An 18,661-nucleotide genomic window follows, 5' to 3' on the forward strand; every position below is an offset into this window, starting at 1 on the left:
TTGTGTGTAATAGACTTTAGTCTTATGCTGCTTTTTTTCACCTCTTGTCACTACTTTCATTAAAATGGCACCAAAAATGGATTATCTTTCTTGTCCTGCACTTACAGTCCCACTAAGATGTGTTTCTCTGAGTTTATAGAACTTGCTACTCTCATAATGTTTTTGCTCTTGATGCAAATTGTCAATAGATACATCACGACACATTCTGTTGCACAAAGAAGCACCATTGCACAACCTGTTACCACAGTGGTCTGAACTTGGAGCGTCATCTTCAGTGAGTGTTGCTGTATTGCCCTCTTACCTGGAACAATTTGCCTACTACCTTTGTCTTGCTTTTTAGCAGTTGATATATGAGGTGCCATTTGACTATCCACACAGATAAGTTTGGACACGATTTATCATGGGATACAAAATTCTGTTCTTTGGAATCTTTTGTGTCTTCTTTGCTTATTAGATTTATACACCCATTCCAGAAAACATTGAAGAATGCTGGAAACTGAGAATGATAGATGCTGTTGTGAAAACGTCATCGCTTGTGGTAATATCTCCCCTCCCCCCCCGGCCCTGGGAAATTGGGAAGTCTTGTGACCAATATATATAAGTTTCCTTTAGTTAGTATTTTGAAAGAGACTTTGCTTTTCTTCAGTGCAATATCTACTAAGTAATATAGTTTATGTAGTTAACGTCTTAGTTCATCATTAACAGAACTTTATTAACTATTGAAAGACATACAATGTTTGTAAGATGCTATGTCTAAAGTTAATTATATATTGACAACACAAAAGAACTAACATTCCTAATGAATGTTTGAGTAATTGTTCATATGCTTAAATATAATTGATAATTTTCACAAAACCTAAGCACATACATTTGCTTAAACTTATGTGTATAATTTATTCATATTATAAAACTTCAGAGTACCTCTAACCTTTCACTACTTTAGTACCTTTTTTTTTTTTGAGGTAGTTCCTAAGCTTCTGATACTCAAAGCAAGGTATTCTTGTGCCTGCCAGAATTTGGTTTAGATTCATCAATATTTCCTGTGTTAGTAATTAATCCAATGATAACCACAATTTCATTACAAGCTTATACAACTGTTATGATGCTATTCAAATAAATTTTATTTTAAAAATCAGAAAATTGTCATGATAGTGGCATTTATTTTAATTTTTCATGTCATTTTATAACTACAAATATTTAGAGCTGGCAATCCTCTCTGCTTGGGCATTAGTTTGTTGTGCTCTCCCCTCTGTGAAATCCACTAGAAAGCTACATTGTGTACTCTTTTTTTGTGCACAGTGTGTGCTGTATTGTCTTGTCATCTCTCAGGCCCACAGAGCTCTATGGCCACATCTTGGCACCTACTGCTGTTCCTGTCTGTCTTTAGGTCCCATGCTGTTAAGATCCAGATATTATAATGACGGTACGCAAGAACACACCACACCATGTTCTCTTTTATTGAAACGCGCTTCTGCCCGGAACCCTCATGGCTATTGTGACAATAGGAAGATTTTATTTAAAATCTTGGAAGTTTCCAGCTGTTAGTTCATTAAATATATCTTTTCTGCTGTAGCCTTTCATCACTTTTCTCCAAGTATATACATTTTAAATCATTAGTTTTAAATATGGTTTCTTTTAGTTTCTGTTACTATTTTTATTTTGAAGAGTTTGAGTTGGCCTGAATATAACTCCATTTTGAAATAAAGGTTTTGACTGGGAACTCAATTCAGGTACCAGGAAATATCACAGAGTGTACACCTGGCAGAAAACAAAGTTAACTCTCCTAGAAACAGCCTCCAGGAAATATAACAGAATAAATGCTTCATAGAAAATAGAGACAAACTCCCTGGCAATAATCAATGGGAATCGGTTGAGAATCGGGTGGGAAAATTCTCCCCAATATTTCAGATATGGTTTAGAAAAATAGCCATTGTGATTATCTGCCTTAGACATTGTGATTGTGTGCCTCAGAAAAGGTCACCCCACCATGCTAAACTTCACCCAATTCTGTAATGCCAAGGCTTGTGCCCCCCTGCTTGCTGCCATGGAAACCCCCTGCTCACAGACTTTTCCTTTAAAAATCCTGTTCACTCAGAGCTCGGGGTCCCACTTCTCTACTGCTGCATCAGTGAGACTTGGGTCCCGAGTTCGATCGCTCTCGTAATAAAGCTCTCTAGCAATTGCATCGAGTTGTCTCCTGGTGGTCTCTGAGGGTCCCGTGAACCTGGCGTAACAATTTCAGATGGTATATTTTATTTTGATATATTTTCAAATTCAATGAATTCTTTCTTTGTCACATTTTTTCAATTAAGGTTTATTAATAGATATTGTATTTTGGATAATTTCCTAGTTCTATTATTCTATTATAACTTATTCATTGAATGTTTTTTTTTTTTTTTTTTTTTTTTTTTTTTGGTAAAGGAAGGTTTTTTTTTTGCTTTATTTACTTTGTATACGACGTTCTGCCTGCGTGTACACATACGCGCCAGCAGAGGGCACAAGATCTCATTATAGATGGTTGTGCGCCACCATGTGGTTGCTGGAAATTAAATAAACTCCTAGACCTCTGGAAGAGCCAGTGCTCTTCACCTCTGAGCCATCTCTCGGGCTCCCATTGAATCATTCTTAATACACTTCCTTTCTTAAGAGCATCTGTTATTTAATTTGTTCCGAAATGATTCATCTTTACTTTATAGAACATAAACATAATAATAATCATATTGGTTGCTTTTAAATCATTGAATTCATAGGTAGACAATTTCATTTAACATTTTTTTTATTTTGTTTCCCTCAGTGAGATAGTCTCACTTGCTTTTTTTTTGGGGGGGCAGGTAATTATGGTTTGTATCGTGGGTATTCTGAGTATCGTGGTGTGGTGGCTTAGATGAGTGTCTGCTATATGCTTACATGGTGTATTTTAATCCTTGAGTCCCAGTCATTGGAAAGAATTCCCAGTTACTTGGGAAGAGTTTGGAGGAGCTGGGTCAGTGGGCACCAGTTTTCAGGTTTCAAGAGACTTGTGATACACAATGCTTTCTCTCTCTGCCTCATGGTTTTGTATCACAATCTAAACTTGCAAATGCATCTTTGCTTTAATATCATGGACTCTAAAACACTCAAAGTTCAAGACAAATTAAGTACTTTATTTTTTCCATATTTTTTATTTTTTATGTTAATTACAGTTTATTCACTTTGAATCCAGGTGTAGCCCCCTCCTTCATTCCTTCCCAATTCTCACCCACCCTCCCTTATCTCCTCCCTGTCCCTCTCTAAGTCCACCTGGCAGGGGAGATACCACCATTGCGAAGTACTTTCTTTTATGAGTTGCCTGGATGATAGTGCTTTATAACAGCAAAAGAAAAGTAAGACACTTTGAGTTTCCTAAAATTTCTACTAAGACTATAGACTATTTTTGTCACTGCTTTGTTTGGGGGGGTCTATCAGTCAGGTTATCAAGAGACTGAAGAGACAATATATTTATATTTCTTAAAGATATTCAAGAAGATTGTTAGATAAGAATTTTTAAAATTAATAATATCCAATTTCTAGTAATTAGTTATCTCTAACAATTCTCATTATTTTTGACTCTGTATTCAATATAAAATCTCCAAGAAGACTAAAACCAACTTAGGGTTGCATCTGATTTAATTAATGAATTGCCAATGCCACAGCAATTGGTGGCCAATAAAACACTTTACTAGTAGTAGTGGCTTTCTTAAGTGAATTAAAACACTGTTATCAGCAAACAAATTTTCATAGATATTAAGCTTATCAAAACAAGAATTATCTATACTTATATCCTGAGACATTTACATTAATACCTGTTCTTAAAATATTCTAGTAACAAATATCTATATGTATATCTATATAGTTACTTTAGTTGAACTAGTAGTTACATGTTAGAAAACTGATTAGAAATAGTAAGAGAGATTTACTTCAGCTATAGAAATAAATAGAGTACTTTAAGGAAAAGATAAGTAACGTCTTGTAGCTTAAATATAGAAACTTAGACTATTAGTAATTTAGTAATTAAATAATTATATTTTGATATTGAAATGAGTTGAAGGTTAGCTTGATGATGTAATGGATAAAGCATTTGCTGTACATGCAAAAAATATGAGTTTGGAAGAACTGTTCCATATAAAACTAAATATAGAGTGGTATTCATTTATGACCCTGTGGCTCCCCCAGTGGCTTGGGCAGATGAGATGAGAGAATCCTGGAAGTTCATGGGCTGAGAGAACTGGCATATGCGATGGCAAAGAAGAGTAGGCCCTAACTTAAATAATGAGGAAACTCATAACCAACATGATACCTACGTGCCTGCACACACACACACACACACACACACACACACACACACACACACACATTAAACTTTTAAAAATTGAAACTAATTTTAATAAACAATAAATAAAATATTGGAAATATGCATACAAAGAAAGGAAGCATAAAATGTTATATCCAGATTGTATTTTTAGATAAAACATTCAGTTAAGAAGACCTTAGCTCAATGAAAAGTACAAGAACAAAATTTTGTGGTATCAAATGAAATTACTTCTGTTTCCAAATATGGCATGCTTGAGATTTCTTTTTCCAATTATAAGGAATTTTATTGCTTGACAGTTTCATACATTCATGTGATAAATTCCTCTCTCTTCTGCTGAAACTATTTACAAAGTTTTCTCTATCTGTTTCTATATCTTCTTTCTCTGTGAGACCTAATTAGTTTAATTAGTTTCTTGCCTTGGGATGGTGCAAGATTATGTACCACAGCAAGAGTAATTGTACCACTGAAAAAACTGATAAGCCCTTTACCCCCAACAATTAACTGTGTGTGTTTCTTGAGGTTGAGGTGGGGCTTCATGAACAACTTCCTCATTCATCACACAGTGTTGATTGTCCCAGTATTATAAAAGTCATATGCAGATGACGTTATTAAGACCTGCAGAGCAAAAATCATAGTCAATATTTTAGGACATGTAATGAGTCTCACTTTTTTTCTTTTAGAATCCATAAATACTTTCATGTTTTCTAAACCAAGAATGATAATTCTTTGAATTCCTTGGCATAACTTTCTTTTTCAGATTTTATTTCTCTTTATACTTGATTAATAATATTGTTTTTAATTTTTATATTAATTGAAGTTTATTCAATTTGTATCCCAGCTGTAGCCCCCACTGTCATTCCCTCCCAATCTTACACTCCCTCCCTAATCTCCTCACATGCCTCTCTCCAAGTCCACTGTTAAAGGAGGTCCTCCTCCATTCTATCTAATCCTAGACTTGCAGGTCTCATCAGGACTGGCTCCATTGTCTTCCTCTGTGGCCTGATAAGGCTGCTCCCCCTAACAGAGGGAGGTGATCAAAGAGCTAGAAACTGAGTTCCGGTCACAGATAGTCCATGTTTCCCTTACTGGGCTATTCACTTGGATACTGAGCTGCTAAGGGCTACATCTGTACAGTATCTCCATGCATGGCCCTTGGTTGCAATATCAGTTTTAGAAAAGAACCCTGAGCCCATATTTCTTGATCTTTCCTCCTGTGGGAGTTCCTCTCTACTCCAGGTCTTTCTATCTCATCTTCTTTCACAAGATTCCTTGTACTCTGCCCAAAGTTTAGCTATGAGCCTTAGCATCTGCTATCTGCTTTGATACACTACTGGGTAGATTTTTTTTTTCAGAGACCCTCTGTGATAGGCTCCTGTCCTGTTTCTGTTTTCTCCCTCTTCTGATGTCTGTCCCATTTGTTTTTCTGAATGAGGATTGATCATCTTAACCAGGGTCCTCCTTCTTGTTTAGCTTCTTTAAGTGCACAGATTTTAGTATGTTTATCCTATATTATGTGTCTAATATTCACTTTTAAGTGAGTATATACCATGTGTGTATCTTTCTGCTTCTGCTTCTGGGATATCTCATTCAGGATGATCTTTTCTAGATTCCACCATTTGCCTTCAAATTTCATGATTTTCATGTTTTTAATTGGTGAATCGTATTCCATTGTGTAAATGTTCCATGATTTCTGTATGCATTCCTCAGTTGAGAGGCATATGGGTTTTTTTCAGGTTCTGGCTATTATGAATAAAGCTGCTATGAACATGATTGAGCAAATATCCTTTTTTTATACTTGAGCATCTTTTGGATATATGCCTAGGAGTGGTATAAAAGTCTTGGAGAGATCAGGGATACAAGGTCCATACCTAAACATAATAAAGGCTTTTACAGTAAGCTTATAACCAAAATTAAATTTAATGTTAGGAAACTTAAACCAATTCCACTAAAATCAGAGATAAGACAAGGCTTCCCACTCTCTCAATATTTCTTTCTTTTTTAAAATTTTTTATTTTTTAATATTAGTTACAGTTTGTTAACTTTGTATCCCTGCTGTATCCCACTCCCTCTTTCCCTCCCAGTCCCATCCCCCCATCCTCATCTCTTCCCTGCCCCTTACCAAGTCCACTGATAGGGGAGGACCTCCTCCCTTCCATCTGATACTGGTTTATCAAGTGTCTTTAGGACTGGCTGCAAAGTCCTCCTCTGTGGCCTAACAGGACTGCTCCTCCCTTGGTGGGGGGGAGGTCAAAGAGCCCACCATTGAGTTCATGTCAGAAACAGACCCTGTTCCATTTATTAGGGTACCCACTTGGATACTGAGCTACCAAGGGCTACATCTGAGCAGAGGCTCTAGGTTGCATCCATTCATGGTCCTTGTTTGGAGAAACAGTCTCACAAAAGACACCTGTGCAAAAATGTAGAGCTGGAAGTTCTAGCTAGAGCAATAAGACAACTAAAGGAGATCAAGGGGATACAAATAGTGAAGGAAGAAATCAAAGTTTTGCTGTTTGCAGGATGATATGAAACTATATGTAAGTGACCCTGAACATTCCACCAGAGAACTCCTACAGCTGATAAACAACTGCAGAAAAGTGGTTGGATACAAGATTAATTGAAAAAAATCAGTAACCCTCATGTATACAAAGAACAAATGGGTTGAGAATGAAATTTGTAAAAACCACACCTTTCATGAAAGCCACAAATATGATAAAGTAGCGTGGTACAACTCTAACTAAACAAGTGAAAGACCTATATGACAAGAACATCATGTTCTTGAAGAAAGAAACTGAAGAAGATATCAGCAGGGCATCTGCTGTGCAACCCCTGTGAGAACCACTGGGCTAGAGTGCTGGCTGTTGCATTGGTAGCAATATCACAAATGAGCTATGCAGTGGAGAATGCATTTTGGAAGAGAAGCAGTGTGTTCCATGGAGTGGTTTAGGGGAGCTGTAACTGCTTTTGTTTTACTCTGCCTTGGATTTTTATTTTCTCATTTTTTTCACTGTGTTTGATGTGAAGGAGTATGTGGATTTTTTCACTATTTAGGATAAAAGCTATCCCATCAGTTAAAAACAGCTGTGCCAAAAAGAAGTAAAATTTTATTGAAGGGCAGAAGATACTGGATACATGCATATATTTATAAACTAATTCATACCAAGAATTTCCTTTTTTAATTTTTTTTGATTGAAGTTTGTTCACTTTGTATCCCTCCAAAAAGAGAGAGCGAGAGACAGAGATGTACTGGTGGATAAAAAAAAGAAAGAAGATTATCAGAAGGTCAAAGATGTCCCATGCTTGTGCATCAGTAGGATTAACATAGTAAAAATGGCCATCTTACCAAAAACAATTTACAGATTCATTGCAATCCCATCAAATTACCAAAGCAGTTTTTTACAGACTTTGAAATAACAATTCTAAACTTCATATGGAAAACCAACACAAACTATACAAATAAACAAGCAAGCAAACAAAACCAGAATACTGAAAACAGTCCTACATAACAAAAGAACATAAAGAACATATCCCTCGTTTCAAGCTATACTAAAGAAAAATAGTAATAAAAACTGTATGGTACTTGAACAGAAATAGACTCATTGATCAATGAAATCTAACTGAAGTCCCAGAAATAAACCCAATTACCTAGGGACACTTGATTTTTACAAGGGAGCCAAAACCATATAATGGGAAAAAGACAGCATCTTTAACAAATAGTGCTGGAGTAACTGAATGTCTACATGTAGAAAAATGCAAATAGATCTATATTTATCACCCTGCACAAAACTCAAGTGCAGGTGGATCAAAGACCTCATGTAAAAGCAGATACACTAAATAAATTTGAAAAAAAAAAAGTAATGAAGAGCCTCTAACTCAGTGGCACAGTAGAAAACTTCCTGAACAGAACATTGACATCTCAGGCACTAAGATCAACAATTAACAAATGTGATCTCTTGCAAATGAAAAGCTTCTGTAAGGCAAAGTAAGGCAAAAGGACAGTCTACAGATTGGGAAGATGTTTATCAATCTTACCTCCAACAAAGGGCTAATATCCAATATATATATATATTGAACTCAAGGAGTTGAACACCACAGAACAAAACAGAGAGTTCTTTTAATTAGTATATATTACAATTTATTCATTTTGCATCCTGGCTGTAGCCCCCTCCCTTCTCCTGCTCTCACCCTTGTTTTCTCTTCTTTCCTTATGTTCCCCTTTAATTCACTGAAAGGGAAGGTCTTCCTCCCCTTCAGTCTAACCCTAGGCTATCAGGTCTCATCAGAACTGGCTGCATCCTCTTACTCTGTGGGCTGTCAAGGCTGCCCCACACACACACTCCAGAAGATGCTGATCAATGTGCCAGCCACAGAGTCCATGTCAGAGACATCTCCTGCTCCAATTACTAGGGAACCCACAGACTGAGCTACCTATGAGCTACATCAGAGCAAGGGTTCTATATTCTCTCCATGCATTTTCCTTGGTTTGTGCATCAGTCTCTGCAAGGCCCCCGGGCCCAGTCTGGCTGTCTTGGTGTCCTTGTGGCACTCCTATCCACTCCAGGTTTTCTATCCTTCCCTTCTTCCCTAAGATTCCCTGCTCTTTCTCCAAAGTCTGGGTATCAGTCTCAGCATCTTCTTCTATACCCTGCAGGGTAGAATCTTTCAGAGGACATGTCAGGTAGGTTCCTGTCCCTGTCTTCTACATCCGATGTCTGTCCTGTTTGCCCTTCTAATGAGGAATAAGCATCTTTTCTAGGGTCTCCCTTGTTGTTTAGCTTCTTTAGTACTATAGATTTCAGTTTGTTTATCCTCTATTACAAGAGAATATGTACAATGTGTTTCTTTCTGCTTCTGGGATACCTCACTCAAGATGATCTTTTCTAGATTCCACGATTTGCCTGCAAATTTCATGATTTCCTTGTTTTTAATTGTTGAGTAGTTAAATTGTGTAAATTTATCACAAGTTCTGTATATATTCCTTGGTTGAGGGACATCTAAGTTGTTTCCAATTTCTGGCTACTATGAATAAAGCTGCTATGAACATAGTTGAGCAAATGTCCTTGTTGCATGGTTGAGCATCTTTCCGATATATACCCTTGGAGTGGTATAGCTGGATCTTGAGGTAACACTATTTCTAATTGTCTGAGAACACACCAGATTGATTTCCAAAGTGGATGTACAAGTTTATAATCTCACCAGCAATGGAGGAGGGTTCCCCTTTCTCCACATCCTCTCCAGCATGTGTAGTCACTTGAGTTTTTAAACTTAGCCATTTTGATATGTGTGGGGTGTAATCTCAGAGTTGTTTTGATTTGCATTTCCCAGATGACTAAGGACAGTAAGTATTTCTTTAAGAGATTCTCTGCATTTTCATATTTGTCTGTTGAGAAATCTTTGTTTAACTCTGTACCCCATTTTTAAATGGATTACTTGGTTTGCTGGTTTTTAACTTTTTGAATTCTTTATATATTTTGGATATTAGCCCCGTCAGATATAATGGTAGTGTAGATCATTTCCTAGTCTACAGGCTGTTATTTTCTTCTGTTTACAGTGTCCTTTGCTTTACAGAAGCTCAGAGAATTCTTAACAGAGTAATCTGGAATAGCTGAGAACCACCTAAATACCTGCTCTTTAATTACCTCCCTCTGAGGGGGAAGCAGCATTACCAGGCCACAGAAGAAGACAAGGCAGCTGCTCCTGATGAGACCTAATTGACTAGGATCAGAAGGAAGGAAAAGAAGACCTCCCCTATCAGAGGACTTGGGGAGGGGCATGCATGCAGAGGGGGGAGGAAGGGAGGGATTGGGATGGGAGGAGGGAACCACAGAGGGGATGCAAAGTGAATAAAGTGTAATTAATAAAGAATTAAAAAAAAGAAATGTCCAACTTCCTTAGTGTTTTCTATTATTTCATTTCACCCTGGTAAGAATGGCTAAGATTAAAATCTCAAGTGACAGCACATGCTGGCTAGGATGTTGAGAATGGGAAACACTCCTCCATTGCTGGTGGGAGTGCAAACTTGTACAACCATTTTAGAAATCAGTCTGGTGCTTTCTTAGAAAATTAAGAATAGCTCTTCCTCAAGAGCTATATACCCACTCCTGGGTATATACTCAAAAGATGCTCCACCATAAAAGGATACTTGTTTAACTACGCTCATAGCAGCTTTATTCATAATAGCCAGAATCAGGAAACAACCCAGATCTCCCACAACAGAAAAATGGATAAAGGTATTGTGGTACATTTACACAATGGGATAGTATTCAGACATTAAAAAAAACAAAGAAATCATTAAATCTGCAGGCAAATGGATGGAACTAGAAACGATGATCCTGAATAATGTAACACAGACCCAGAAAAAAAACACATGGTATGTACTGACTAATAAGTGGATTTTAGTCATATAGTACAGAGTAAACATAATATAAGGCACAGACTCAAAGAAGATAAGTAACAAGGAGGATCCAACAGGAAATAGAATTGACAGAGGTAATGGTTGAAGACAGAGAATAAGGTAGGAGAGAGGTATATGAGGGTGGAGATCAGACAGGGGGAGAAAGTTGGCAAGAGGACAGAAGACCTACAGAGAAGAGAGAAATTGAGGGTGAGGGCATCTCTGACAAGCTGGAGACCTAAGTCAGGGTAGGCTCCGTGGAGGATATGAGTGGGATTCAAGCAGACTCTTAGTAACAGAGGCCAGAAAGCCTGAAGAAGACAGCCTCTAAATAGACATGTCTCCCAGCATAGGTACAGGAACAACAACACATCCATAAAAACTTCAACCCCAAATTTACAAGGTGTGCAGGAATAAGACTAGGACAGATAGAGCAGGGATTGAGGGAATGTCCAACCAAAGCCTGGCCCAACCAAAGACATACCCTTTGGGAGAGTGCCAACCCCTGACACTATGAAAGATACTCTGCTAAGCTTGGAGACAGGAGCCTATCAGAGTTGTCCTCTGAGAGACTCTAACAAACAAAATCTCAAAATTGAGGCTGAGACACACATCCAAACATTGGGCTATGCCTAATAAGTCCTGTGAATGAGTGGGAGGAAAGAGAAAAGGACCCATAGATGACAGGAATTCCATTAGAAGACCAACAGAGTAAACTAACCAGGGTCCAGAGGACCTTGTTGAGGCTGAAGCATCAACCAAGGACTATACATGGACTAGACCTTACCCACCTCTACAAAGATGTAGAGAATGGGCAGCAATGGGCAGCTTAGGCTTCATTTGGATCCTCAAGTAAGAAAAGCTGGGACTACATCTGACACAGTGTCTCTTGGAAGCTTTTTGATTACCTCCTCCTGGCAGGACTGTCTTACCTGGCCACAATCTTACACTGTCTTACCCTGGCAGAAGACAGGGTGTGTCCTGATGTGACCTGATGAACTGTGGTGAAAGGCAAGGGAAGGGGGCTCCCATTTTCTGAGAGATAGGGGAGGGGAGGGGAGCAGAGGACTGGGAGACATGGAGAAATCGGGCAACAACCAGGATGTAAAGTGAATTAACAATTTTTAAAAAGATAATATTAATTTATGATATAGATACCATATTCATCCCAAGCTCCCCATAACCTCTCTCAGACCCTTACTTTGTACCCCTCTTAATATCATGTCCTTTTAAAAAATACTTTTTAAAACTCATTGAGTTAGTGCTGCCTGTATGTGTATTGATGTAGAGCCATATACTTGAGCCAGAACAACCTACCAAGGGCCACAGTCCAAAGGTACCTGACTCTCCTATCCCCAATAGCCATGAACTGCCAATAGTTCCTGAGTTAGGGACTCTTGAGTTACAAACACCAAATCTATACTTACAATGTTTTCTTTGTTGTTGTTTGGCTATGTGCACATCTCATGCAGATAAGCAGAACATCTGTGAGTTCATAAGTGCAACTATGTTGCCGTGTATGGAAGACACTGTACTTTATCCATCTTCCCCTACTTCTGCATTTCCATATCTTTTCGCCCCATCTTCTGAGATGTCCATTTAATGTGTGGTAAGGGATGTACTATACACAAAACACTCCGATACCACCTACTCTTTTTTCTTCATTTCATCTTTATGTGCATTTAGTGTTACTAAAATAAAAATATTAATTTTACATTTGGATGTTGTTTTGATAGGCCACATTATTTGAAAGTATGGGTCTTATGAAATTTGAAGGTATTTTCTTCATATTAATGACAGCTCAAGATACAAAGCCAGTTTCGATGAAAACATTACAGTGACTGACACAGAAATCAATGACATTCCTGTTCATCTGTTTTTGCCAAAAAAGAAAGACAGAGACCAGCTGTAATTTGTATTCATGGTGGTGCCTTTATCTTGGGAAGCTTCAGTAAATGCATTTTTTATGTGTGTTTTAGTTTGATTTCATTTATTATACAAAAAGAACTCTAAGCATTTGCAAGACATTGCTATATTTGTCCTGCAATGATTTCATTTTTACTTGAACATTTGATAGTAGTCACTGTGTTTGTGTTTTAACTAATGAATGGCATTTTATGCTTTTTATGTGAATTAGTTTTTGCTGGTAAATTTTGTCATTGTTTTTTTTTTGTTTTGTTTTGTTTTGTTTTTTTGTTTTTTTTGTTTTTTTTTATTTATTTTTATTTTTTTTATCAGTTACATTTTATTAACTCTGTATCCCAGCCATGTCCCGATCCCTCATTCCCTCCCAGTCCCTCCCTCCCTCCCTCATCTCCACCGTGCCCCTTTCCAAGTCCACTGATAGGGGGGACCTCCTCCCCATTCATCTAATCCTGTTTTATCAGGTATCTTCAGGACTGGCTGCAAAGCCCTCCTCTGTGGCCTAACAGGACTGCTCCTCCCTTCGGGGGTGGGGAGACCAAAGAGCCAGTCATTGAGTTCCTGTTAGAAATAGTCCCTGTTCCCCTCACTTTGGGAAACCAATTGGTTACTGAGCTACCACAGGCTACATCTGAGTGGAGGTTCTAGATTATATCCATACATGGTCCTTGGTTGAATGTCAGTCTCAGAAAAGACCCTGTGCCCAGATATATTTGGTCCTTGTGGAGCTCCTATCCTTTCCCCATCAGACTAACTCCCCTTCTTTCTTATGATTCCCTGTACTCTGCCAAAGGTTTGGTCATGAGTCTTTGCTTTGAAAACACTGCTAGTTAGAGTCTTTCAGATGCGCTCAGTAGCCTCCTGTCTTGCAATCAATGCTCATCCCATCTGTCTTTCTAAATGAGGATTGATCATCTTACCCCATGTCCGTTCAATTGATTATCTTTTTTAGGTGTATAGATTTCATTATGTTTATCATATCTTATAGGTCTATATAAGTGAGTATATCCCATGTTTGTCTTTCTCCTTCTGGGATATTTCACTCAGAATGATCTTTTCTAGATCCCACCATTTGCCTGCAAATTTCATGATTTCCTTGTTTTTAATTGCTGAGTATTCCATTGTGTAAAAGTACCACAATTTCTGTACCCATTCCACCATTGATGGACATCTGGGTTGTTTCCAGGTTCTGGCTATTACAAATAGAGCTGCTATAAACATGGTTGAGCAAGTGTCCTTTTTGTGTACTTGAACAAACTTTGGGTATATACCTAGCAGTGGTATAGCTGGGTCTGGAGGAAGCACTATTCCTATTTGTCTTAGAAAGCGCCAGATAGCTTTCCAGAGTGGTTGTACCAGTTTACATTCCCACCAGCAGTGGAGGAGGGATCCCCTTTCTCCACAACCTCTCCAGCATGTGTTATCGCTTGAGTTTTTCATCTTGGCCATTCTGATGGGTGTAAGGTGATATCTCAGGGTCGTTTTGATTTGCATTTCCCTGATGGCTAATGAGGATGAGCATTTCTTTAAGTGTTTTTCTGCCATTCAATATTCCTCTGTCGAGAATTCTCTGTTTAGCTCTGTTCCCCATTTTTTAATTGGATTACTTGCTTTGCTGCTTTTCAGCTTCTTTAGTTCTTTGTATATACTGGATATTAGTCCTCTGTCAGATAAAGGGTTAGTGAAGATTCTTTCCCAATCTGTAGGCAGTCGTTTTGTTTTGATGACGGTATCCTTTGCTTTACAGAAGCTTTTCAGTTTCATGAGGTCCCATTTATTGATTGTTGCTCTTAGAGCCTGTGCTGTTGGTGTTCTGTTCAGGAAGTTGTCTCCTGTGCCAATGAGTTCTAGGCTGTTCCCCACTTTTTTTTCCAATTGATTTAGGGTATCTGGTTTTATGTTGAGGTCCTTGATCCACTTTGACTTTAGTTTTGTGCAGGGTGATAAATATGGATCTATTTTCATTTTTCTGCATGTAGACATCCAGTTGGTCCAGCACCATTTGTTGAAGATGCTGTCTTTTTTCCATTGAATGGAATTGGCTTCTTTGTCGAATATCGAGTATTCATAGGTGTGTGGATTTATTTCTGGGTCTTCTATGCGGTTCCATTGATCCTCCTTTCTGTTTCTATGCCAATACCATGCAGTTTTTATTACTGTTGCCCTGTAGTACAGCTTGAGATCAGGAATGGAGATACCTCCAGATGATCTGTTGTTGTACAGGATCGTTTTGGAGATTCTGGGTTTTTTGTTTCTCCATATGAAGCTGAGAATCTTTTTTTCAAGGTCTGTAAAGAATTGAGTTGGTATTTTGATGGGAATTGCATTGAATCTGTAGATTGCTTTTGGCAGTATGGCCATTTTCACAATGTTAATCCTACCAATCCATGAGCACGGTAGATCTTTCCATCTTCTGATATCTTCTTCAATTTCTTTCTTCAGAGACTTGAAGTTTTTCTCAAACAGGTCTTTCACTTGCTTGGTTAGAGTCACACCAAGGTACTTTATGTTATTAGTGGCTATTGTGAAGGGTGTTGTTTCCCTAATTTCTTTCTCAGCCTTTTTGTCTTTGGTATATAGGAGGGCTTCTGATTTTTTTGAGTTGATTTTGTATCCTGCCACTTTGCTGAAGGTGTTTATCAGCTGAAGGAGTTCTCTGGTTGAATTTTTGGGGTCGCTTATGTATACTATCATATCATCTGCAAATAGTGACACTTTGACCTCTTCCTTTCCGATTTGTATCTCCTTGATCTCCTTTAGTTGTCTTATTGCTCTGGCTAGGACTTCAAGTACTATGTTGAAGAGATATGGGGACAATGGACAGCCTTGTCTTGTCCCTGATTTCAGTGGGATTGATTTAAGTTTCTCTCCATTGAGTTTGATGTTAGCTATAGGCTTGCTATATATTGCCTTTACTATGTTTAGGTATGTGCCTTGTATCCCTGATCTCTCCAAGACTTTAAACATGAATGGGTGTTGGACTTTGTCAAATGCTTTTTCGGCATCTAAGGAGATGATCATGTGGTTTTTCTCCTTCAGTTTTTTTATGTAGTGGATTACATTGATGGATTTCCGTATGTTGAACCACCCTTGCATGCCTGGGATGAAGCCTACTTGGTCATGGTGGATGATATCTTTGATGTGTTCTTGGATTCAGTTTGCAAGTATTTTATTGAGTATTTTTGCGTCAATGTTCATAAGAGAGATAGGCCTAAAGTTCTCTTTTTTTGTTGGGTCTTTGTGTGGTTTAGGTATTAAGGTGACTGTGGCTTCATAGAATGAGTTTGGTAGTGTTCCTTCTGTTTCTATTTTGTGGAATAGCTTGAGGAGAATTGGAGTTAGCACTTCTTTGAAGGTCTTGTAGAATTCTGTGCTGAAGCCATCTGGTCCAGGGCTTTTTTTGGAGGGGAGACTGTTAATAACTGCTTCGATTTCCTTGGGAGATATAGGGCTATTCAGTCTTTCTACCTGATCTTGACTTAGTTTTGGTAGATGGAATCTTTCAAGAAAATTATCCATTTCATTTAGATTCTCAAATTTTGTGGCATATAGGCTTTTGTAGTATGACCTAATAATTGTTTGGATTTCCTCAATGTCTGTGGTTATGTCCCCATTTTCATTTCTGATTTTGCTGATCTGGATAGTTTCTCTCTGCTTTTTAGTTAGTTTGGCTAAGGGTTTGTCTATCTTGTTGATTTTCTCAAAGAACCAGCTTTTTGTTTCATTGATTCTTTGGATAGTTTTATTTGTTTCTAGTTGATTGATTTCAGCCCTTATTTTGATTATTTCCAGCCGTCTGCTCCTCTTGGGTGTATCTGCTTCTTTTTTTTCTAGGGTTTTCAGTTGGGCCATTAAGTTGTTTGTATGTGATGTCACGAATTTCTTCTTGCAGGCACTTAGTGCTATAAATTTTCCTCTGAGCACTGCTTTCAATGTGTCCCATAAATTTGGGTATGTTGTGCCTTCCTTTTCATTGAATTCTAGGAAGTCTTTAATTTCTTTCTTTATTTCTTCCTTAACCCAGCTGTCATTGAGTAGTAAGTTGTTCAGTTTCCATGTGCGTGTCGGCTTTTTGTTGTTTCTGTTGTTGTTGAGGTCGAGCTTTTGTCCATGGTGGTCAGATAGTATACAAGGGATTATTTCAATCCTTTTGTATCTGTTGAGGCTTGCTTTGTGGCCCACTATATGGTCTATTTTGGAAAAGGTTCCATGCGGTGCTGAAAAGAAGGTGTACTCTTTTGAGTTTGGGTGAAATGATCTGTAGATGTCTATTAGGTCCATTTGATTTAGGGATTCTGTGAGTGCTTTTATTTCCCTATTTGGTGTCTGTCTAGTTGATCTGTCCCTTGGTGAGAGTGGAGTGTTGAAGTCTCCCACTATTAAGGTATTAGGATCAATGTATGATTTAAGGTTTAATAATGTTTCATTTACGAATGTCGGTGCTCTTGTATTTGGGGCATAGATATTCAAGATTGTGATGTCCTCTTGGTGGATTTTTCCTTTGATGAGAATATAGTGGCCCTCCTTATCTTTTTTGATTAACTTGGGTTGAAAGTCTATTTTATTAGATATTAGGATGGCTACTCCAGCTTGTTTTCTGGAACCGTTTGCTTGAAAAACAGTTTTCCAGTCCTTTACTCTGAGGTAGTGTTTGTCTTTGTTGCATAGGTGTGTTTCTTGGATGCAACAGAATGTTGGATCCTGTTTCCTTAACCATTCTGTTAGCCTGTGTCTTTTTATTGGTGAGTTGAGTCCATTGATATTGATAGATAATAGTGACCAATGCATGTTAGTTCCTTTTGTAATGGAGTCGATGATCTAACCCTGTTTCATTGCTTGTTTTCTTTTCATTTTTGTTGGGACATTATCTGTATGCCCTGTTTTCTTGGGTGAATTTGTTTTCATTGGATTGGAGTTTTCCTTCTAGTATCTTCTGTAGGGATGGTTTGCTGTGTAGATATTGTATAAATTTAGTTTTGTCATGGAATATTTTGTTTTCTCCATCTATGTTGATTGAAAGCTTTGCAGGGTATAGTAGTCTGGGTTGACATTTGTGATCTCTTAGAGTCTTCATGATACTTGCCCAGGCCCTTCTGGCTTTCATAGTTTCTGATGAGAAGTCCGGCGTGATTCTGATAGGTCTACCTTCATATGTTACTTGGCCTTTTTCCCTTGCTGCTTTTAATATCTTTTCTTTGTTCTGTAGATTTAGTGTTTTGACTATGATGTGACGTGATGTGTTTCTTTTCTGGTCTAGTCTATTTGGAGTTCTGTAGGCCTCTTGTATATTTATGGACATCTCTTTCTTTAAGTTGGGAAAATTTTCTTCTATGATTTTCTTGAAAATATTTTCTGGACCTTGGAGTCTGGAGTCTTCTTTTTCGTGAATTCCTATTATTCTTAGATTTTGTCTTTTCATAGCATCCTTGATTTCTTGGATATTTTGTGATTGGAACTTTTCTGATTTTACTTTTTCTTTGAGAGAAGTATCCATTTCTGCAAGTGTGTCTTCAGCTCCCGAGATTCTCTCTTCCATCTCTTGTATTCTGTTGGTGATGCTTACTTTTGTGGTTCCTGATCTTTTCTCCAAGTTCTCCAGCTCAAGGGTTTTCTCATTTTGTGTTTTCTTTATTGATTCTAATTCTGTTTTCATGCCTTGCACCATTTCTTTCATGTGTTTGAATTTGGATTCCTGTCTCTCTACAATGGCCTCTATTTCTTTTTTCATTTCCTTCTTATATGCCACTAATTTTTCCTCTACTTGTATATCTATTTGTTTGGCTATGTTTGCCTGTGTTTCTTTAAGGATATTGTCTATTTCTTCTTTCTTTGCCTCCAATTGACTGGCCATCTCTTTGAAAGACTTGTTCATTTCCTCCTTATGAGCCTCAAATAATTGGGCAAACATGGCTTTAAAATCATTTTCCTGTGCTTCTGCTGAATTGGTGTATCCATCGATTTTGGGGTTTGCTGGTGAAGTCATGATGTCCTGATTTATGTTGGAAGTGTTCTTTCGC

The 18,661-nt window shown here is 37.9% G+C and overlaps 1 pseudogene; it reads left to right on the forward strand.

Annotated features, from left to right (window-relative positions):
• Positions 1-400: 400 nt before the first annotated feature.
• Positions 401-18,661, forward strand: part of LOC110563556 (arylacetamide deacetylase-like 2) — a 34,262-nt pseudogene continuing 16,001 nt past the window's right edge.

This window comes from Meriones unguiculatus, chromosome 2 (assembly GCF_030254825.1).
Source record: "Meriones unguiculatus strain TT.TT164.6M chromosome 2, Bangor_MerUng_6.1, whole genome shotgun sequence".
Lineage (NCBI taxonomy): Eukaryota > Metazoa > Chordata > Mammalia > Rodentia > Muridae > Meriones > Meriones unguiculatus.